This window comes from Narcine bancroftii, chromosome 2, assembly GCF_036971445.1.
Source record: "Narcine bancroftii isolate sNarBan1 chromosome 2, sNarBan1.hap1, whole genome shotgun sequence".
Lineage (NCBI taxonomy): Eukaryota > Metazoa > Chordata > Chondrichthyes > Torpediniformes > Narcinidae > Narcine > Narcine bancroftii.
This window is the reverse complement of record NC_091470.1, coordinates 292,732,520-292,756,086: the sequence shown is the minus strand read 5'-3', so window position 1 is coordinate 292,756,086 and position 23,567 is coordinate 292,732,520. Positions and strand designations below refer to the sequence as shown.

The following is a 23,567-nucleotide window of genomic DNA, read 5'->3' as shown; positions in this document are numbered from 1 at the left end:
CAAGTGGCAAGGTGAGAATCACTATGCAAAGCAATGTTTAACCAAATGGAAACTGAACAGAAGTAAAAGTGAATACACTATAAGAAGACACTATACACACTATAGAAGAAATTGCTCTCAGTGATACACTTTTCATGGGCATGGTGGTGCAGGAAGTGAACAATATCGAGCAGAATAAATGGACTGTGTCATTGCATACAAATGGAACAAATATTCCTTTCAAATTGGAGCAAAGGTCAATTTGATCTGTGAGTGTGACATCAGGGCAATGAAGATAAAGCATACATCCATGCAAATCCTGTACTGTTCAAAGCATATAATGCATATATTGTCGACACAAAAGGTACATGTAAATACAAGGTGAAAGTTAAGGATCAAGAGCTCCACCTTGGCTTCACAGTAATCCCAGACAGACATTATTCACCACTTGGTGACAAAGCATGTGAAAATGTAAACCTAGTCAAGAGGGTGTATCACGTTAACAGTGACCATGTATTGAACAGCATAGATGAAATACTGGAGCAATTTCCCAACATCCAAGAGGTTTTTGGAGTTCTACCATTCATCTATAAAATACAGTTAAAGGAGGACGCACAGCCAGTAGTGCATGTCCCAAGGTGAGGGGTTCAGGCACCAATAAAAGAATAGCTCAAGCAGGAATTTGACTGAATGACAGCACAAGGGGTCATTAAAAAAAGTGGAGGAGCCCACAGAATGGGTGAATTCAATGGTGTGTGTCAAGAAAAACAGTGACCTACAGACAGGTACTTTTTTATATTCAGTATGGGAATGTACAAAAGTTAGATCCTTTTGGGGAAAAAGTTATTAAGTTTTTGTGAGATTTATTTAAGATAGATTTATATGTTGATCCATGGGTATATTTATTGGGATATATGAATACATTAATGACAGGTTTATGATTGGAGAAACCTCAAATTGCATTTATATGTTTAGGGCTGGTCATAATGCTAGAAAATGTATAGCTGTCACTTGGAAAAATGATGTTGAATTGAGTATACAAAGATGGCATAATGAAATTTGATCATGTATTTACTTGGAAAAGATAACGTATAATTTGCAGAATAATTACACTTTTTGTTAAAATGTGGAGTTTGTATCTGGAATTTATGGGTTTAGATGTTAAGTAAAAGTTTTTATTTATAACAAAAGATGTAAAAAATGGCACACCAAACAGCAACCTGTTATAAACCGGTATTGTGGATTTTTGTTTTTAAAAGCTCAGAAGTGCGGAGGGTTGTAGGGGGTGGGTTAGGTGGGAGGGAGGAGGAGAGGGGATAGTAGGGGGTTGTTTTAGTTAAGTATATTGTAAATATTTTTTGTAAAATTCTTAAATAAAATTTCAAAAAAAATACGCTCTATTGCATTTCCTTTCATGGTCTTGATCTGGACAGGTGCTGTCAAAGGTTTGCAGTTATTTTCTCTGCGATGTTATATGAAAATACCACATACATGCACAATATCCTTAGCAAACAATTTTGGTTTATGTTATTAATCCTCCCATTATGGGACATTTCAGCTTCACCGATAAATGGTTGGTATTGAACAGCTGTAGCATCTTTCTGGCTTATCAAGTTGATCTGCAGCTCAGAAATAAAATTTGCAACTATAATATCAGACATGAACACTGGAGTAGCATCAGTCCATCAAAGTTCACCCCAGACCTTCTCAATGCATATTAAGCACCTGATCTAAGTGTGGGAGTTACCCTATTCTCAGAACCTTGAGCCAGAATGCAGCAGCAAAGAAATTATGGTAGATGGAATCAACTGTCCTCTGCTAAGAGTTCCCCTGAAGTCTAAATATGTTATTGCTTCAATGAGTTTAAACACACCTTACTGGCCAATAATTGAAAAACCTATTGGCATTTTTTTAATGCTGCTAAGAAAAATAACATGCTTCAGAATGAGTGAGCAGAGAAAAAAAAAAGGTTATATAAATACAAACTTTTTTGTCATTTCTGAAAAGAACATAAATATGTTCTGAAAATTATAGAAGGGCACAAACATGCTAAGTTCTTCCAGATCAAATTGGAATGTATGTCATTTTTCAAGGACCCAGACTGCTGTGCATTTAAAGGTAAATATGACACAAAATGACCTGTCCTTTCATTGAAACAAAATGTGTCTATGGATTCAATGTGATCAGGTTCCATAGAAGATAGTATTCTGAATATACTGGATTGGGGCTTTTCCTGTGTTAACAACCGATTGAAATGGCTTGTCAATGTTTCAAGTCTAAACACTTTCTCCAAATAGAACAGGTGAAATTAGATATTTAGAGGGGTAATGAGACTGGGAGAGGGGCCCAGAGGAGATATTGGACAGGAGGTGTGAGAGGTGGAGAGACAGGTAGAGGGAAAAATCATTAGGATGGGTGGGGGGGGGGGGGGAAAGGGTGGGTAGGAAGAAATGTTAGAAAGAAAGTAAGTAAACACAGGAGTAGGTAAAGAAGAGATGGGCTCAGTGGAATCAAGTGAGGTGGGAATTATCTAAACTTAGAAAAATCAATACTCATGCTGTTAGGTTTAAGACTGACCAGGAGGAATATCATGTGTTATTCCTTAAGTTTATGTTTGGCCTTGCCCTAATAATTGATGAGGTCAAGGATGAACATATATATCACTGTAGGAATGGTTGGGAAATTTAAAATAGTTGGCTGCAAGAATTTAAATTTAATCTCAAATTTAAATGGCCTGTGCTTCATTCTGAGACTCAGAGTCCTAATTCTACACCTTCATCCTGGGGAAACATTCCTGCATCCATGGAGAATTATCTGATGAATATTGAAATTTATAGGGTTCATGTCCTCACTTTTCACCTTATCTTTGCTTTGACTGGTAGGAGAGGAGAAGTGTGTGATCTAGAGCAGACACAGCTGAGGGGAAATCATAATTAGGGAAAAAGTAAAAATCAGGAACACTGCAGTGGAAACCCAAACCATCAGGAAAAGATACAATAGAGAACTAATCATGTGAGACCTATTTTATTTTAACCACATGCAGTCATATCTGTATTTAAATCATATTTAATTGTTGATATTAAGTATTTAGTTTCCATTCAAATTACTAGTTATTAGGGAGAATAGGGCAATAATGATTTTGTATTTAAAATGCAAGGAAAAAGAACATGTTTTGTTCCTTTGATGGCATTATCAGTGTGCATTTATTTTTCATCTTTGGCAGTCCAGGAGACACAGGCATTTCTGCACTCTAAAATGTAAATTGCTTTACAGTTTTAAATAGATTTCAATTATTCTTTTTTATTGTTTTTGACAAAATAATAATACCAAATATATATATGATATAAAGTTCAGGTAAAAGTAAATTAAAATTATGATGCATGTTGTTGATAAAATAGATTTCAATAATTAAAATAATGTAATTAATTTTTCCCTCCACTCACAATATACTTAACACTAAATTAAAACAATAAATGCTGGAAACACTCTGATGGTCAAACAGCACATGTGGGAAGGGAAACAGATATAAAGTTTCGGGTCAAAAACTCAATCAGAAATTTAAAAATTGGAAAATGAATATGCTTTCCATTGCAGAGGGAGAGGAGTGGAGTGAACAAAGCAAATGTTGGTGAAAGAGTAGAAAACACGATTGTCCAGATAATCCAATTGCTTTTGATGGCATCTAAGTACACAAACTTTATTTGCTGTTTTATTGGCCATCTGACTCTCTGATCTTACATGGCAAATATTTTTATGTTTCTAAATGAAGTTATCAAAAACTCTGAATTATGAGAATTCCCTTTTGCTAAGTGTTCTATTGTGTTCCCTCCTCATACCATCCCTCAGTGGTCTAGGTCCTGCCAAATGTCAAGTTATAGTTTCCCTCTCTTAATCTAGAATACTGACTTAATGAACCAAAATCCATCTTCTGTCCTACAAGGACACTTGTAAACTTCCAGCTCTAAATGAAATGCTGGGTTAATTGATTGAGAAACTGAAGGAACCCTGCATAAAAATGATCACACATTTACCCTGGACACCTTAGGTACACAAAGTAAATGGTTCTCCTGCAGACACTTCATTGGTCAAATTGAAGAACCCTCTCCATCTTTCATAACTCACCCATGGAAATGCCCGCAGCAACATCACAATCTTGCTTCAAGTCAACAGAATAGATGAAGACCATTCCGGGTAGTTAGGGATCAAATCTTTATGAATATGGGAATACAATGTTGGGAGATTACTTATCAACATCAATTCCTTGTTTTTGTTGCCCTCTTCACACTTCAGATTTTCAAATAACCTGCAGGAGATCCAAATTTTGCCACTCCTCCAGAAACAAGTACGATACAGTATATATTATTATATCCTCCACAAGGTAATCTCTTCACCTCCACCTTGCCACTTTGGAAATGGTACTGACAGAATGCATGCTTAATACTCTACAATGCCACATCCTCATACTGCCATTAACCTTTTGCTGACAATTTCAGGGGATTATTTGGTGCTGAGGAACATGAGCATAACACAGGAACTACAGATGCTGGAATCTTGAGCAAACAGTGGCTAGTTGGGTGGACTCTCTGCATCATTCAACATCCATGGAGAGAAATGCCCAATGTTTTGGGTTGGGACCCTTTACCAAGACTTTATTTTGGCAGGTTGTAATGGAATCTCACTACAAGATGGGTAGAAGAGTAAGTAGAGTCCACTCTGAAGTGCAGGATTCTGGTCAAGTGATGGGAGGGTAGGAGGTCCAAGTGAAGAGAGGTGGCCCCTGTCAAAAGATGAGCGAGCAGCCAGAGTCACTGGAGGTATCAAGAGCTTCAGTTGAGAAGCAGGTGGGTGAGCAGTCATGGTCTCACCACCCAAAATATTTACAGTCAATTTCTCTCTATGGATGCTGTCTAACCTGCCATGACTCACCAGCTGCTCATTGTTTGCTCATGCTACAAGTACCGTTTAGCCACTCATCAATGAAAGACGCAAAGCTCAATGATTTGGACTGTCAAAAGTCACAAAAATGTGTTGTGTTTTATTTGTTACTTTAGATTATTAAAGATACAACATCCACCTGAAAGAAAGCCAATCCAATCTGTGGAAGGGATCGAGATTCTCAGATGGTATGTCATTTTCCAGGTGCAAGGATCAGAGATGTCTCTGATCGAGTCCACAGAATTCTTGAGAGAGAGGGTGAACAACCACATATGGAACACCTTGGTACCAATGGCATAGGTAAGAAAAGTGTTGCACAACATTGTTTGCTACAATTTAAGATAGTATATAGGTTACATATGTCCAAAGTTAAATTATCTCATTTTTACCCAGATGCTGATCCTTTAAAATTGTTGATGCCTCATATATTTTAGGAATATCCTAATTTATAAAAATTTTGGAAAGTTATTTTTCAGACTTTATCTAAGATTCTAAAGGTAAAATTAGAACCATGCCCTCTCATTGCTTTGTTTGGCTTTTCTCAAGAATAGGATATACTCTTGACTTCAACTCATGAGAAAATTCTAGCTTTTACCTCATTGGTTGCTAGACAAGCAATTTTAATGAAATGGAAGGATGTCTCCTTGCCTACTCATCCCCAGTGGTTACAAGATATTATGTCTTGTTTAAGCTTGGAGAAAAATAGATACAGGTACACAATCCTTTATCCAGAACCCTTAGGGGACAGTGTGTTCCGAATTTCAGATTTTTCCAGATTTCAGACAGCCAGATTTAAGCCCACCCAAATTGTGCTGCTGTATCCACCCCCCCCCCCCCCCACTCGCCCGCCTGACTCACGCTGCCAGTCTCTTGGCCACCCGACTCGCGCTTCTGGTATCCTGGTACCCGACTCACGCTGCCGGTTTCCCCTCTCGCCCGCCTGACTCGCGCTGCCGAACTCCCCCCTTGCCCACCCGACTCATGCTGCCGCCTCTCTCCCCAATTACTGGATTTTGGAGCTTTCCGGATTTTAGATGTCTGGATAAAGGATTGTGTACCTGTATAACATTAAAGATACAAAGTTTAATTTTGACAAGATGTGGGGCCCATTCACAATTGAAAAATTTAAGAAGTTTGGATACTCTGGAGATTTTCTGTCTAGTGTCTGGAGGTCACTATTCAATCCATATTTTCACAATTTTTACGTTAACCTTGATTAGAGGGAGGAGTTAGATTAGTTTTAGGGATTTTTTTTGTTTTCTTTTATTTTTTCTTTCTTTTAGAGTAACTGGTTGAATATGAGTTTAAATATGGTTGTCATGGATCATATCATTAATTAAGACAGAATTTACTCTTTGTTTAGATAAAGGGATTGTTTAATTTAGTCTTATTTATTTTCTATGCAGTACTATTGTTACAAGCCCAGAGAACCCCAAAACCCAGCAGCAATATTCATCAAGACAAATGGTTACTTAAACAAAAGTTGCTTTTAATTATCTTTAAACATGAAAATAGAATCACACTTTAACATCTCTATTGACTTACTTAACCTAACTTAAACCCCTTCTAATTCTAAGCACACATGTATGCAATGTGTGTGTAAGTTCAGAAAAGTTATTTGGTTCACAGTCCAATCTCACTTCTCATTCCTCCAAGTTCACTGGTTGCAAGCAATTCTTATACTATGCACAGAATTTAACATTTATCATGTTCACCAGGCTTTGGTGCTTGAAAGGTAAATGGTTACTGCTCAGGAAGGTTCTTGTTGGTTTTCAGAGAGATATTTGGTGTTCCTTTTTAATCAGCCACTTCAGTGTCTTGCTGTCAAAACTTGCCTCTTCAGGGTTTTCCAGATGATGACCTTTTTCTTTCAGGTCACCACAGAGTTCCTTTTTGTTTCCCTTATTCCAAGTGAAACATAGACAGCCAGTCCTCTCCTCTTGAATGAACCACAAGGGCTTTGCCCAGGCCATCTTCAAAAGCTTGCCAGCTTGTCCTGTTCCAGACACAGCTGTTGCCTACTGGTGGTAACACTGTACAAGTGATTTCCCTCTCCCTCTCCCTGAGAGTAAGCCTGTTTGACACTCTTTGCTTGCAAAATTACATGACCCTCTCAGAACAGCAAGTTCTCGTCCAGACAGCAGCGGCTCCGGCAAGCTCTTTTATCTATTACATTTTGCAAACAACAATCCATTAGTGAAGTCTCTTGAGCACTCTTCAAAGTCTCTTGCAAAAGCTCTGGAGCCAATACGTCTACCATGGGGCAGAGCTCCAGTATTTTTAAAAAAATCAGTTTTAAAGTGTTTGTATGCAACCTACTCTAACAAACATTTCCCAATTTATCTCCCAAAAACATATCTATATATATATATCTATATACTCTGTCACACTATATTGGATTATATTAAGATAAAGAGATTGTTAATTACCATATTGATAGAATTCGATGTTTTAAAGAAATATTGTTAAACAGACAATTATGGATAGGTTTTTGATTTACATTTATATTTAATTTGTGATATGCATATGATATAACCTGTTGTTTGTTATATTAGATGATTTCTATATAGGATTTGTATGTTAAACTCAATAAAAAATATTTTAAAAAGGAAACAAAAAGGAAAAATGATGGGTCCTGATAGGTGAATATAGGGAGTTAAGAAGGAAGATACAGAGCAGGACCTCAAGGGGAATAATCTATGGATTGTTGCTTGTGCCACACACTAATGAGGACAAGAATAGCAAATTACAGCAGGTGAATGCATGGCTGAGGAGTTGGTGTAGGGAGCAGGCATTCAGGTTTGTGGAACATTGGGATCTCCTCTGGGGAATATATGACCTATATTAAAAGGGCAGGTTGTACCTGAACTGGAGAGGGACTATCCTGGTGGGCAGGTTTGATGAAGCCAGTGGGATAGGAAGCAGAGTGTTAGGTCAAATGATGGAGCAGATGGTTAAATGATAGATGCTATGTCTAGTAAGACTGGAGAGTCAGTGGATGGAGCATTAATGCAGTAAGTTGGATGGCATAGGACAATAAATGAAACTATAATATTGTGGCTGTCTGGAGGGCAGGAATGGCTGCTGAACATGCTGTGCATTAGATGTTTCAATAACAATAGAGAGGGGGAGTGGCATTGCTGATCAGGGATACTATCACAGCTGCAGAAAAGGAGAAGCAGTGAAGATTTTGTCCACTGAGTCAGTGTGGACTGAAGTCAAAAATAGAAAAATACTCCTATTGGGTGTATATTATATCTTGCTTTAGTGGTGGCAAGCTGTTGGACAAGATCCTGAGAAACAGGATTTACAAGCATTTGGAGAGTCATAATCTGATTAGGGATAGTCAGCGTGGCTTTGTCAAGGGAAGGTTGTGTTTCACAGCCTAATTGAATTCTTTGAGGATGAAACTAAGCACATTGATGAAGAGGGACTAGTGGATATAGTGTCAATTGATTTCAGTAAAGCATTTGATAAGGTTACCCGTGCAAAACCCAATCAGAATATAAGGAGGCATGGAATCCAAGGAGGCCTAGCATGGAGATTGGTGATCAGTGGTGTTCCACAATAATCTGTTCTGGGAACCCTTCTTCTCAGTGATTTTTATAAATGACCTGAATGAGGAAGTGGAAGGCTGGGTTAGTAGGTTTATGGATGACGCGAAGACTGGTGGCGTTGTGGATAGTTTGAAGGACTGCCAAAGATTACAGAGGGACATCAATAGGAGCTGATAGATGGAATTTAATACAGATAACTAAAGCGGCATCGTCTGCAAAGAGTAATTCATGGACAAGTTGCTCTTGTGTCTTGGTGTGAGCTTGCAGGCGCCTCAGATTGAAGAGACTGCCATCCGTGCGGTACCGGATATAAACAGTGTCTTCACTGTTGAGGTCTTTCATGGTTTGTTTCAGCATCATGCTGAAGAAGATAGTAAAGAGGGTTGGTGCGAGGACGCAGCCTTGCTTCACGCCGTTGTCAATGGAGAAGGGTTCGGAGAGCTCATTTCTGTAACTGACCTGACCTTGTTGGTTTTCGTGCAGTTATATAACCATGTTGAGGAACTTGGGGGGGCATCCGAGGCGCTTTAGTATTTGCCAAAGCCCTTTCCTGCTCACGGTGTCAAAGGCTTTGGTGAGGTCAACAAAGGTGATGTAGAGTCCTTTGTTTTGTTCTCTGCACTTTTCTTGGAGCTGTCTAAGGGCAAAGACCATGTCAGTAGTTCCTCTGTTTGCGCGAAAGCCACACTGTGATTCTGGGAGGACATTTTTGGCGACACTAGATATTAGTCTTTGCAGACGATCCCGCTTTAGTTGGCAAATACTAAAGCGCCTCGGATGCCCCCCCAAGTTCCTCAACATGGTTATATAACTGCACGAAAACCAACAAGGTCAGGTCAGTTACAGAAATGAGCTCTCCGAACCCTTCTCCATTGACAACGGCCCATTCAGAGCCAGCTCTCCAGCGCATGACGTCCTGTTTTGCGGAAACTGCCAAAATGTTTGGCCTGGAAGTCAGCCTGAAGAAAACTGAGGTCCTCCATCAGCCAGCTCCCCACCATGACTACCAGCCCCCCCCCCCCACATCTCCATCGGGCACACAGAACTCAAAACGGTCAACCAGTTTACCTACCTCGACTGCACCATTTCATCTGATGCAAGGATCGACAAAGAGATGGACAACAGACTCGCCAAGGCAAATAGCGCCTTTGGAAGACTACACAAAAGAGTCTAGAAAAACAATCACCTGAAGAAACACACAAAGATCAGCGTGTACAGAGCCGTTGTCATACCCACGGTCCTGTTCAGCTCTGATTCATGGGTCCTCTACCGGCATCACCTACGGCTCCTAGAATGCTTCCATCAGCGCTGTCTCCACTCCATCCTCAACATTCATTGGAATGACTTCATCACCAACATCGAAGTACTCGAGCTGGCAGAATCCGCAAGCATCGAATCCACGCTGCTGAAGACCCAACTGCGCTGGGTGGGTCACGTCTCCAGAATGGAGGGTCATCGCCTTCCCAAGATCGTGTTATATGGCGAACTCTCCACTGGCCACCGAGACAGAGGTGCACAAAGAAGAGGTACAAGGACTGCTTAAAGAAATCTCTTGGTGCCTGCCACATTGACCACCGCCAGTGGGCTGATATCGCCTCCAACCGTGCATCTTGGCGCCTCACAGTTCAGTGGGCCGCAACCTCCTTTGAAGAAGACTGCAGAGCCCACCTCATTGACAAAAGACAAAGGAGGAAAAACCCAACACCCAACCCCAACCAACCAATTTTCCCTTGCAACTGCTGCAACCGTGCCTGCCTGTCCCGCATCAGACTTGTCAGTCACCAACAAGCCTGCAGCAGACGTGGACATACCCCTCAATAAATCTTTATCCGCGAAGCCAAGCCAAAGAAGAAGAAAAAAAGAAGAAAATACAGACAAGTGTGAGGTGTTACATTTTGGAAGGATAAACCAGGAAAGGACATACTAGGTGATTGGTAGGGCACTGAGGTGTGTGGGAGAACAGAAGGACCAGAGAATATAGACACATAATTCCCTGAAAGTGGTGTCACAGGTGGATAGGGTTGTCAAGAGAACTTTTGATATATTGGCCTTCATAAATCAAAGTATTGAGTATAGGAGCTGGGATGTTATGATAAAGTTGTATAAGACATTGGTGAAGTCAAATTTGGAGCATTGTGTGCAGTTTTGGTCACCTAACTACAGGAACAATATCAATAACATTTTAAACAAAAAGTGCAGAGGAGATTTACTAGGGTACCCCCCCCCCCCCACCAACCTACACACCGTCCGGAACCCCTCACCCCTCGCCCCCCACCAGGAAGGTCTACAGAAGAGTAGGAGAGCAGGAAATTAAATAATAAAGGGGTGATAGTGAAGACAAAAGATTGTGGTAGTTGCACAAGTAAATAGGATCAGAATTTATTGTCATGAACAAGTCCTGATATTCAGTGTTCGCTGCAGCATCATGGAGCAAACATTCCTATTATAACCATCTTACAACATTACGTAAAAAATTTAAAAAAAATATTGCTCAAAACGTAAGGCAGTGTCTTAGCAACACAAAATCAGAATAAAGGGGGTGGAAATGGAGAAGCATAATCATTATCTCACAATGAATTAATTGGGTGAATTCTTTGTGAAACCATGGACATGGTTTCTTGGCTCTTTAATTCTGCTGCTGTTCCTTTTCACATTTATCTGTCATTAACTTCTCATGTGGTTCCAATGAAGCTTGATGTTAGCTTGAGGAACAGCATCTCAGTTTTTTCATTATGCACATTAAAGTCTCTGGAGTCTGCATTGACTTCAATAATTTCAGATAATGAGCATTTTTTAGAATTCTGTTTGTATTTCAGATAAAGACCAAATAAAGCATGTTGCACTTGTAACTTAATGTTTCTGCCTTTCCCATTTTCTCCAGAAAGATATTTTCTGCTGAGTTTATCATTAATACACATTGCACAATGTATAGAAGCTCCAAATCCTTACTTGCTACAGCCAAACAGGAACATGTGAAATACTTGTAAAGAGAAACTATAATAACAAACTAATTGAATTAAATTGAAAGAAACAATACATACATAAAGTACACATAACTAATCCTTGTGCAAAAAAAAAGATGTTAAACAATGCAAACAATATATTCATGATGCCGAAGCAGTTGATGATTAGTGTACCAAGAGGAGGCTGAAAAATCAAATAGTTGTTGGAAAGAAACTGTGCTTGACCATAGAGGTGCTGGTTTTCAGGCTTCTGTACCTTTTGCCTGAAGGTAGCAGTGAGAAGAGAGTATAAAAGATCTCCTTTATAGTGTTGGCTGTTGCCTTGAGGCTGCACCTCATGTGGATCATGGATGAGAGATCCAAACCAGTGATGGACCTAGCTATGTTTACTACCTCCTGCATTCTGGCAGTCGAATTCCTAAAGAAATGCTGTGATGCAGCCAGTCAAGATACTTTCCACAGAGCATCTGTGGAAGTTTGATAGAGTATCAATGACATGCCAAATATCCTCAGATTCTTTAGGAAGTAGAGGCCTTTGTGTGCTGATCCCAAGAAAGGTTACGAGCCCAAAGGACCCCAAAACCCAGCAGCAATAAACATTCACCAAGACAAGTAGTTTTTAAAACAAAAGTTTTTTTTAATCAACTTTAAACATGAAAACAGAATCAAACTTTAACTTATTTCTATACTTAACTAACCCAAATTAACACATTACACGTGTATGTAATGTGTGTGTAAATTTAAGAAAAGTTCTTTGGTTCACAGTTCAATCTCACTTCTTCCAAGTTCTCTGGATACAGGCAATTCTTATACTGTGCACAGAATTTAACATGTATAAAGTTCACCAGGCTTTGGTGCTCGAGAGGTAAATGTTTACCGCTCAGGAAGGTTCTTGTAGGGTTTGCAGAGAGATTTTTTTGTTCCAGGATTTCCACAACTGAGGTACCACCATTAGTCACCTCAATGTCTCGCTGATGAAACTTGTCCCATCAGGGTTTTCCAGACGGTAACCTCTTTCTTCAGGCTACAACAGAGTTCCTTTCTGTTTCACTTATTCCAAGAGAAACATCAGACAGATAGCACTTCCAGCCATCCACTGCTCTGGAACTTTCTGTTTCCAACCAGCTCTTCCTGGCTTGCATTGTTCAGCTCCTTTAGTGTCACACACACTAGCTGAAAGGGTTTGTTAACTTGTCTGTCTGTCTGTCTGTCTCTCTCTCTCTCTCCAACTGAGACTGCCAGGAAGTCCATGTGAGTTTCTCACTTGCAAAAAACCCCACCTTCTTCAACAAACAACAGGAGTTCTCTCTTGGTCAAGCTGTTGTCTTAGATAAACAAAACCCAGGAATGACTTTTCTGTGAGCACACTGTAGGTACTTTTTAACAGCCAGTTTGTCTCCTCCAAACAATGGATATCCATTTCATGACATTATGTCAATTAGCATCTACTTGTGAAATGTGCATAAAAGTCTCCAAAGATCCTGCAATGTTACTGAATATGAATTCTTCAGTATTTTAAATAAGATCTATTTTAAAATGTGTGTATGTATGTAACCCACTAATCTTACCAAATTCTCCCAATATTTATCCATTACATCTGAAATATGATCTTCATAGCATTGAGAGCAAGATTGTTGTTCTGGTACTACCCAGCCAGATTCTCTACCTCCATTCCATATTCTGATGTATCATTTCAAATTATTCAGACAACATCAGCAGTGTCATCTCTTGGAGTTGAAGCTGAACTTGGCTATATAGCAATGAGTGTACAAGGAACCAAGTGGAGGACTAAGCCCACAGCCTTGGGGTCCCCAGTGTTATTGGTTAGAGAGGAGAAGGAGCTGTTGCTGATCTGCAGTGACTGGAGTCTGTAGATGAGAAGATGAAGGTCCATTTGTAGAGAGATGAAGAGAGTCCCAGATCCTTCAGATTAGTTATGAGTTTTGCTAGTATGATGGTGTTGAATGCTAAGCTGTAGTCAATGAACAACAGCCTGATGCAGAATGGAGGGTCAGTGAGATGCCATCTGCCTTTGACCGGTTGTGACGATAGGTGAACTGAAATGGGTACAGGTCCTTCCTGAGATAGGCGTTGAGTTGCTCCATAACCAACCACTTGAAGCATCATGGTAGACATCAGTGCCACTAGATCATGGTCATGGAAGCAGGTCACCCTGCTCTTCTTGGACACCGCAAAACAGATGTCCTTTTGAAGAAGGTGGGGACCTCTGACTGTCATAGTGAGCAATTGAAAAGGTTCACTAAAACTCCAGCCAATTGGTTTGCATGTTTTAAGGTGTGCACCTGAAAAGCAAGGAGTATTTGTATTTTCCCAAAATGGCTGCTTCCTGACTTAAACCATTAATGATTGATGGATGGGATTTGGAAGTCGTAACCAAGCAGTAAATGGGGTGAAAATAACATTAATGATTCCTATTTACATGCATAGAACTCCGACTTCTTTCTGACAAAAGCCCCAGCTGCCAAGGTGCAGACATTTTTCAGAAATTGCAGAGCTATTCAGATAGTGGACAGTGGATTGCTTCTAGCTATCACTTCCTTGATGTGTCAGCAGTGTTGAGTGCCAAAAAGGTAATAGTGAAATGACATATGGTCCTAATATTTTATTCTTCATATAAAGTTTAAGGAAAATTTGCAATGGTCTCTTCAGATTACTCATTTGAAATTTTCTTTCTCAAGTCTTGCCCAATGTATTTCCACGGTAGGATGTATATCAATATGCCAGCTACATAGTCTTAACAACTTGAGTCAGCTTCAAGACCAAATTTTATTTAATTTGAAGCTCTCCTGGTAGTGTAGCTTTTTATTCAAATAACATTTTTGCAGTAATGGGTTCAAATTTTCACAAGCCCAATTGCATACCATGAAACAGAAAATGAGTACAAAATGATTCTGAAGTTTATCATGGTATATGGATCCTAAATCTATTTTGGCAAAAGAAACAGAAGCATAATTTTCCTTTTTATCATAAATTATAGATCTGTTGCACAGTGCAAATATTGCAGAGCTGTAAGACAGCTGTGTCCCATTAAAGTGTGTAATGGTCACTGATTTCTTACAGCACATGGTCATCAGGCTGAATCCGCAGCCAGTAATTAAGAAGATGAAATGTTTAATTGTGCTTTAATTTTGATAAAATTTATCTGTCACACATCCTGTAATCAGGTATTATGCTCACAAATCAATGTCATTGGGATCTGAGCGGTGATGGAGGCAGCAGGTTCTCACTCCTGACAGATTCATTTGAATGTCAAACTACCCTGTTCAGTCATCACAGCAGTACTGAAATGTCATTTGCTGCAAAGACCATGACATATTGGGAGTGAACCCTTGCTTTAAGAACAATTGTTAGAAATTCATCTCCCCCATCAATATGGAAAATATGCACAAAATCCGTAATGTTTGAGGGACCCCCCAACATACTGCAATATCACTAAGCTGAACATTTTGCTTGCACTTTAATGAAATGATTGTAGCATTTGAACAGCACTAATCATGCAGTTTTCCCATCCACAGGGATGGTTCCCAGAATCATCAGTACCCGTGTACGAAAACCTGGTATGATTAAAGTTATATCTGTACCTTAAAAGAGTTGGATAATGAAAGGTTTTTGAGGAATGGACAAGTGGTCACAAATCTTTACTGACTCAGTTTAAAAAAAATCTATCAGGTGGTGCACAATAATGATAATGAGTTCATATTCATTGTACACGTACTGAATTTCTTACTTGCGACAGCTGAACAGATGCTTGTAAAATTCTATAATGGTAAACTTAATTATATCAAAAGAGGCAATAAATACATAAGATACTGTATATAGATAATAAGTATTCACAATAATCCTCGTGCAAAAAAGTAACTTGCAATAGTGCAGACATTGTTTTTATGCTGTTGGAGCAGTCCCTGTTCAGTGTAACAAGGGAAGGTTCAAGAGTCTGATAGATGATGGAACTGTATTGGACCTGCTGAGTTTCTCCAGAATTGTTTTAACTGGTGGTTTCCAGGCTTCTGCAGCTACTCCCCAAAGGTAGCAATGATAACAGATTGTGACTAGGGTGATGGGAGTCCTTTTAGGATATTGGCTGTCTTCTTTTTTTTATATTTTTTTAACTTTTCACACTATAAACCATACTGACTGAAATACATACAGACATTTTTCTCTTGAATATATAGTGTCATTTTCTCCCCTTTTTCCCCCTCCCTTCCCTCCCTCCCTCTCCCCCTTTCCCATTTATTCAAAGTTCAATCTATAAGATACATTAAACCTGTTAAACAATGTCGTCACTTAATAAAAATAAACAAAAAATTTTTGTCTTTTACTTTTATATACTGAGTCAGTTCATTTCGTTGTCTTCTTGAAGCAGTGCCTCACATAAATGTCTGCAATGGATGGGAAATCAGAGCTTGTCATGGATGTGGCTATGGTTACAATGTTCTGCAGCCTTCTGCAATCCTGAGCACTTCAATTTCCAAACCAGGCTGTGATGCAACTGGCCAGTATACTTTACAGAGTGCACCTGTGTGTATCTGACGACATGCCTTTGGCTCCTTAAAAAGTTGAGGCATTGATGTGCCTTCTTCATGTTTGGCTTGATGTGTTGGCTCCAGGAAGGATCTTCTAAAATGTGAATTCCCAAGAACTTGAAGATTCTGACCTTCTCCCCATCTCCCTCATCAATATGGACAGGTGTATGGTCCCTCAGACTCTCTTTTCCAAAATAAATAATCAGTCCCTTGGTCTTGGTGATGTTGAGAGCAAGATTGTTGTTCTGGCACCACCCAACTAGATTCTCGATATCCATTCTCTATTCTGATTCACCCAATAACAGTGATGTTTTCAGGGATTTGTAGATTGAGTTGGACTGAACTTGATTGTTCAGTTATGCATGTACAGAGTGGAGTACTAAACATGCAACCTTGGGTGTTCCTTTGTTGTCCATCCCCACTGATTGGAGACTCTGCAAATGAGGAAGTCGAGGATCCTGTAGCAGAAGGACATGCAGAGTTCAAGATCCATTAGCTTGGTCGTACCTTCTGCTGGCATGATCATGTTAAATGCCATGTTATGGTCAATAAACAACAACCTGGTATAGGTGTTTCTGTGGTCTATATGACCTAATGCAGTATGGAGGGCCAGTGAGATGGTATCTGCCGTTGATCTGTTGTGGTGATAAGCAAACCGAAATGGCTTCAGGTCCTTCCTAAGATAGGAATTGATTTGTCCATAACCAACCTCGCAAAACAATTTATTTTGCTGGATGTCATTGCCATGACCTGATTGTAATTAAGGCATGTTACCTTGCTTTTCTTGACCACTAGAATAATGGAACTTCTTTTAAAATGGATGGGATCTCCAACCATTGTAGTGAGAGGTTAAAAATGTCAGCAAAGGCTCCATCCATTTGGTTTTAAGGAAATGGCCAGGTATATTATCTGACCTGGTCAAGAGCTTTTCAATGCTTAGAAGCCTGGGGAGCTTTCTAGAGCAGTAATATGGCATTGAAGAAAGGTTGCTAAAGAAGATTATTGTCCAGAGCATTTTCTCAGAGCATAGGTACAGTGCCAGAAAAGTTTCAAGGACAAATGAACAAATGAAACCTTCGCCCACAACCAAATGCACCGTCACTCTCCATGTATCACACCTTCATCACTCACCAAACAAATCTGCCCAGATATACCCCATCATGCATTTGCCACCATACTGTAAATGATCAGTAACACTTTTCTCTCTTCCTGAAGAGGATGACAATCAAATGGTTAATTTCTGCTGACCCTCCCCCCCCCCGCTACAAAAGTCAACTTTCTTCAATTTGGTTAGAGCCACACTCCTCAAGGCAAGAGATGATATTTCTGAGCAATTCTGACTTGTGATGAAAGGTTTTGCAAAGAGTTTAAATCTTTGCCATAAAATGTACTATTTTCATGTATACTTGCAATCATGGTAATTTAGTACCTTGTTCAGATTAGTTTCTTGTAAATGTTGATCCCGGTATGCTGAAGTGTCATTGACCACAGTGATAAAATGGTCACACTGCTTTTGTTATAACTGATAATTTGGCATTTATGCCAATGTTTGATGTGACTCGGCCTTGCAGTATGGTGGCATTGTTGCATGTTTCTTTCCTGGGTATTTACTCAGTGGAAAAAGTTACTCAATAGACAATAGGAGCTGGAGTAGGCCCTTCGGCCCGTCAAGCCAGCACCGCCATTTTACAGATCATGGCTGATCACTACCATCAGTACCCCTTTCCAGCCTTATCCCCATAACCCTTAACTCCTTTGTCCACTAGAGTCTTATCTAACTCTCTTTTGAACATAATCAGCGAATCTGCCTCTACCACCCTCTGTGGCAGAGCATTCCACAGATTCACACTTCTCTGGGTAAAAAAATGTTTTCTCATCTCCGTCCTAAAGGGCCTACCCTGTATTCTTAAACTATGCCCTCTAGTCCTCGTCTCCCCCATCATTGTGAACAAGTAATCCGACTTCACCCTGTCTATCCCCCTGATAATTTTGTATACCTCAATCATGTCCCCCCTCATCCTTCTAAACTCCATCGGATACAAGTCCAGTTTTTCTAGCCTTTCAGCATATGTAGAGCTCCTGCAAATGTTCTGATGGATTCTGGACAGAAGCACCATCCAGTTGTTAAATAATGAAGAACAGATAATGATAATTAATTTGTCGTCATATACATTGTGCAATGTATGTACACACGGAAATGCTTATTTGCTGCAGCCAAACAGGTTCATCGTAAAGGAAAACAACTGCAGCAGTGGACATTATGTTAAATTTAAAAGATAATAAACATAATATATAGATAGATAGTTAGTTACCATAGTGCAAGATTTAAAACAAAGGATAGAACAGGCAATGACAAAAGAGTCTGCTTTAACAGATGGGAAAGTTTCCACCAGAATTTCATCATGAGTCAAAGTTCTTCCAAGGTTTTTCACAGGCAGGGCTTGTTCTGCTGAGAATTTCAGAGCTTATATGTCATTTAGAAAATAAGAACACACAAAATAAGAGCAGGTCTAGGCCATCTGGCCCATCAAACCTGCTCTGTCATGGATGATGTGGTCGTGAACCAGCCCCACCTATCTGTCTTTTCCTCATAACTCTTGATTCCCTTGCAATACAAACATCTGACTTTGTCTGAAGTATATTTGAAAAGGAAGCCTCTACTGCTTACTTGGGCAAAAAAATTCAGATTCACTACCCTCTGGCAAAAATAGTTCCTCCTCATCTCTATCCTAAATCTACTCCCCTCAAGGCTATGTCCTCTAGTTCTAGGTTCATTTAGCAAATATAACCACAACAGATTCTTCAAATGATACACTGAAGAGGGTGTCAGAAATGTGAGGGTTTTCACTTTAAGCATGGATAAAGCATCTGTTTATTGTACTAATTTTAACCTTTTCCCAGCTTTTTTTTAAGGTGACATTCAACCTTTTTATTCTGCCCCATCATCATCAACAATTTGCTGCCACCCATCATTTTCTTTTAAATATATGAGCCAGTTCTTGATGAACTGAATGTTATTCTTGGTGTCATTATTGTGTCGTGATAGAGTGTTATCTCCAGGCGGATTCAGAGACAGAGTGTGTAGCATCTGAGGAATGTGGCATCTTGTGGTGGTTGCTGCATCTTTAGTAGATTCAAGATGGATGCCTTCCCATGAGGTTTGCATGTGTATGTTCTATCCTTAGTGCTGTTTGCTTAGTTAAAATCTAGTTGTTTAAAAAAGAAACCAAGTTTCTTTATTGTAATAAAATAAGCATCACATGGTACCAGAAGTGGAAGAAACAGCCAAGAGTAGAAGAAACAGTCAAGTTCTGCTGCGCACAGGAGTGAAAGAAGAAAAAGAAAACAAAACAGTGTGCATAGTGAGTAACAGATGATATCAGCAGAGAAAATATGGAGGGTTTAAAAACTCCTAATGCTGTAAATTGGACTGGAAATATCGACCATAAGTGAAGGCTGTTTATGCTTTATCTAGAAGTGATTGGAATTGATAGCCAACCGGATACATGAAAGATTGTAATGCTACTAACCATGGCAGGACCTCAAGCTCTAGAAGTCTTCAACACATTTGTTTTTGCTGAGGCAGAAGACCAGAGGAAATTTAACAAGGAATGTGTTGCACATACAACTGCAGGAAGAGAGCTTTGATACTTTTTTTTTTAAACAGACTTAAAACCTGATGCTTTATCAATAAGACTAGGTTTCCTGACTGATCGGCTCTAATTAGGGGAATCAAGGGGGAGGAGCCACAGGTACATTCAGCAAGGGATGGGGCAGCCATACACATATAAACAGTATTAACAGTGGTTCCACCATATTCACCCCCTCTTTTAAAAAGAGTCCAGCGGGGTGAAGTGGGTTCCATGCCCATCACAAATTCAGTCTGTCTGGTGGTCTTATCTGGCAACTTAACTAAGAGGGGCTTGGATAGGGTGACATGATGTGTTGTAGGGTGGTTGATTGGCCAGAGTACCAGTGTCTCCCACACACGCCAGGTCCCAGATGGACAGAGTGTCCTCATGCCCATCCAGAGATGCCACATAGGCATATAAGGGGTTGGCGTAGAGGAGATGGCCCCTCTCAACCAGTGGGTCAGTTTTATGGTTTCTCACATGCTTCCGAAGCAGGACTGGCCTGGGGATGTCAACCAGGATGGCAGCGTAGCCCCTAACGTGAACTTCCTGGGGAAGGGAAACAACCTATCATGTGGGGTGGCATGGGTGGCGGTGTACAGGAATGATCTAATTGCATGGAGTGCTTCAGGGAGGACTTCTTGCCAGTGGGAGATAGGCAGGCATTTTGATCTCAGGGCTAGGAGGATGGCCTTCCAGATGGTGGCATTCTCCCTTTCCATCTTGCCATTCCCTTGGAGGTTGTAGCTGTGAGTCCTGTTCATGGTGATACCTCTGGCCAGCAGATATTGGTGAAGCTCATCACTCATCATCCCCAGCCACTATGAATATAGCAGTGGTATCCTAAAAGGGTGAATATGTTGTGCAAGGCTTTAATGACTGTGGCAGTTGTCATGTTCGGGCAGGGAATGGCAAAGGGGAAACATGAGTACTCATCAATGATGTTGAGGAAGTAATGTTGTGGTTCGAAGAAGGCAGGGGCCCCTTGAAATCCATGCTCAGGCACTGAAAGCGGTGGATGGCCTTAATGAGATACAACCTGCCCAGCTGGTAGAAGTGTGTTTTGCACTCTGCATCGTCCTGATGTCCTCAACCGAATGGAGGAGGTTGCAGGCTTTGACGAAATGGATGGCAGAGGTTGTTGTGGAGGGCTTGAAAATGGTTTATCTGTGCACTGGAGCAGTCCCTCGGGACAGGACATCAAAAGGTTCATTGAGTTTTCTGGGCTGGTCCAAGGTATCATAGTTATAGGTAGAGAGTTCGATTCTCCACCTCAGAATCTTGTCATTCTTGATTTTACCCTACTGCTTGTTATTGAACATGAAACCGATTGCATGTTGGTCAGACAGCAGGGTAAATTGTTTGCCAGCAAGATAATGCTTTGCTGCCTCAATAATGGCCTGGGCCGGATCTCAGGGCCTTGGAGGGTGTTGGAGAAAATGCTACAGGTCTGCCCGCCTAGTTAAGTGAGGTGGTCAGGGCAAAGTCAGACACATCACTCTCTACCTGGAACGGAATGGATTTGTCCACAGCATGCATCACAGCCTTGGCAATATTGCCTTTGATGTGGTTGAAGGTCTTATCCACATAGGTGGAGACCCATTGGGTTTAATAGGAGAAAAACCCCTGGCATCTTTTCAGGGCCTTGAGGCTGTGGGGAAGTGTGAGCTCCAACAGGGGGTGCATGCAGTCAGGATCGGGGCCAATAACTCCATTGACGTAGCTGAGTATAGCCAGGCGTGATGTGTGGAATACACATTTATCTTTGTTGTGTGTGAAGTTAAGGCTTTTGGCTGACTGGAGGAATTTCCGGAGGTTGGCATCATGGTCCTGCAGAACGTGGCCGCAGATAGTGACATTGTCGAGGCAGAGGAATGTGACCAACAGCCTGTGCTCATCCACCATTTGATCTATCTCCCTCTGGAAGATGGAGACTCCATTAGTGACCCCAAAGGGGTCCCTCAGAAAGTGGTAGAGGCAGCCATCCACCTCAAATGCAGTGTACTATGGAGGATAGGGACCTGGTGGTAATGCCAACTTTAAGTTAATGGTGGAAATAGCCGATATTGGTTTACCATGGTGGCTATGTGGGGGATGGATACACATCCAGCTGTGTGAACCTGTAGTCAATAACCATTTGGTATTGTTCACCACTCTTAACCAACATTACCTGAGTTCTCCAGGGGCTAATACTGGGTTCGATGATCCCCTTGATCAGCAGCCATCTCACCTCTGATTTGATAAAGGTCCTGTCCCCAGCTCTGTATTGTCTGCTCTTGGTGGTGATTGGCTTACAGTCAGGGGTGAGGTTGGTGAACAGAGGTGGGGGGAAATCCGGAGGGTGGAGAGCTTGCAGGTTGCACGTGGTGGGTGGATCGCAGGTTGGACATAATTGGAGGGGAGAGTGGGTGGTTTAAAAACTGTTGGTTGTAGACCATTAGGGAGTGATGGCGCCTGTCATATTCCATCGTGACACTCTTAAGTTGACAGTGAAAGTTCAACCCCAGTAGTACAGGCATGCAGAACTGTGGCATCACAAGGAGTTTAAAGTTTTTGTACTCTGCACCGTGCACGGTCAGCATCACTATGCAGCTGCCGTGGATCTCTGCCGAGTGGGAAAGAGGCTATGGAGACTCCATAACTCACTGGTCTTACTGCTAGGGAATAACACTGCACCGTGTTGGGGTAGATGAAGCTCTCTGTACTTCCGCTATTGAACAGACAGCTTATCTTGTGCCCATTTACCTCTATGTTCATCATTGACCTGGTGAGCTGATGAGGGCTACTTTGGTCGAACGTCACTGTCTGATCTACTGTACTGTTTCATGGTGTGGTAGGATGGTGGCGACCAAGATGGCAGCCCCCATGGTGTGCACATGGCACATTCATCAGAAGTGGCAGCGGCAGCTTCCACTGCCCACACAAATGCTGCTTGGGGTGACCTATGATATCATGTCCCAAGATGGCAGTGCCTGCGTTCGCCGTGCAGCAGCCATGTTATCTGTTGAGAAAGAGACCACATTGCAGAGGGCTACTTCCAGAATTTTAGCGAGTTCGATGGCTCACCCTATTCTAGCAGTCGCTGGTGAACATAATCCAATCTGATGTCTGCTACACAGGCATCTCGGATCAGCTCCTCCATGTTCCCTTCTGCTGTTATCGCTTTGCAGCTGCAGGCCTGTCTGATGTCTTGCAGGACCTGAGGGTAATCATCGACTGACTCTCCGGGTTGCTGCTGTCGCATGGCTAGGACATGCCTGGTGTAGGCTTCATTCACCTGGGCCAGGTACTGGACTTTCATAATGTCCATTGCTTCGGTGAATGTCTCACTGTCTCTGGCTATCAGGTAAACGTGGTGCCTGACCTATGAGAACAGTAAGTGCAGCTTGTGACAGAGGTGTCCTCACGCACGCACGCACGCACGCACGCACGCACGCACGCACGCACGCACGCACGCACGCACGCACGCACGCACGCACGCACGCACGCACGCACGCACGCAATTGAACAGAAGTAAAACTACACAATATAGAAGAAACTGCTCTCAGTGATACACTTTTCATGTGCATGGTGGTACAGGAAGTGAACAGCATCGAGCAGATAAATGGACAGTGTAATTGCATACAAATGGAACAAATATTCCTTTCAAGTTAGATACAGGGGCAAAGGTCAATTTGATCTGTGAGTATGGCATCAGGGAAATAAAGCATACATCCATGCAAATCCTGCACTGCTCAAAGCATCGACACAAAAGGTACACGTAAACTCAAGGTTACATGTTAACGTTAGCATTTAAGTTAAAGATTATGAGATCTACCTCAGGTTCACAGTAGTCCCAGATGGACATTATTCACTGCTTAGTGACAAGGCATGTGAAAACTTAAGCCTAGTCAAGAGGGTGTACCACATTAACAGTGAGCATGCATGGAACAGCATAGAGGAAATATTGGTTCAATC

The 23,567-nt window shown here is 41.1% G+C and overlaps 1 long non-coding RNA gene across 2 annotated transcripts in view; it reads left to right on the top strand.

Moving 5' to 3' along the window:
* The window catches only part of LOC138752728 (uncharacterized), a 48,329-nt gene that overhangs the window by 4,768 nt on the left and 19,994 nt on the right, over positions 1-23,567 (top strand). For both annotated transcript variants that reach the window (XR_011350877.1, XR_011350876.1), the window contains exon 2: positions 5,031-5,214. This is a non-coding gene — a long non-coding RNA (uncharacterized lncRNA). The remainder of the gene's footprint in view (positions 1-5,030; positions 5,215-23,567) is intronic.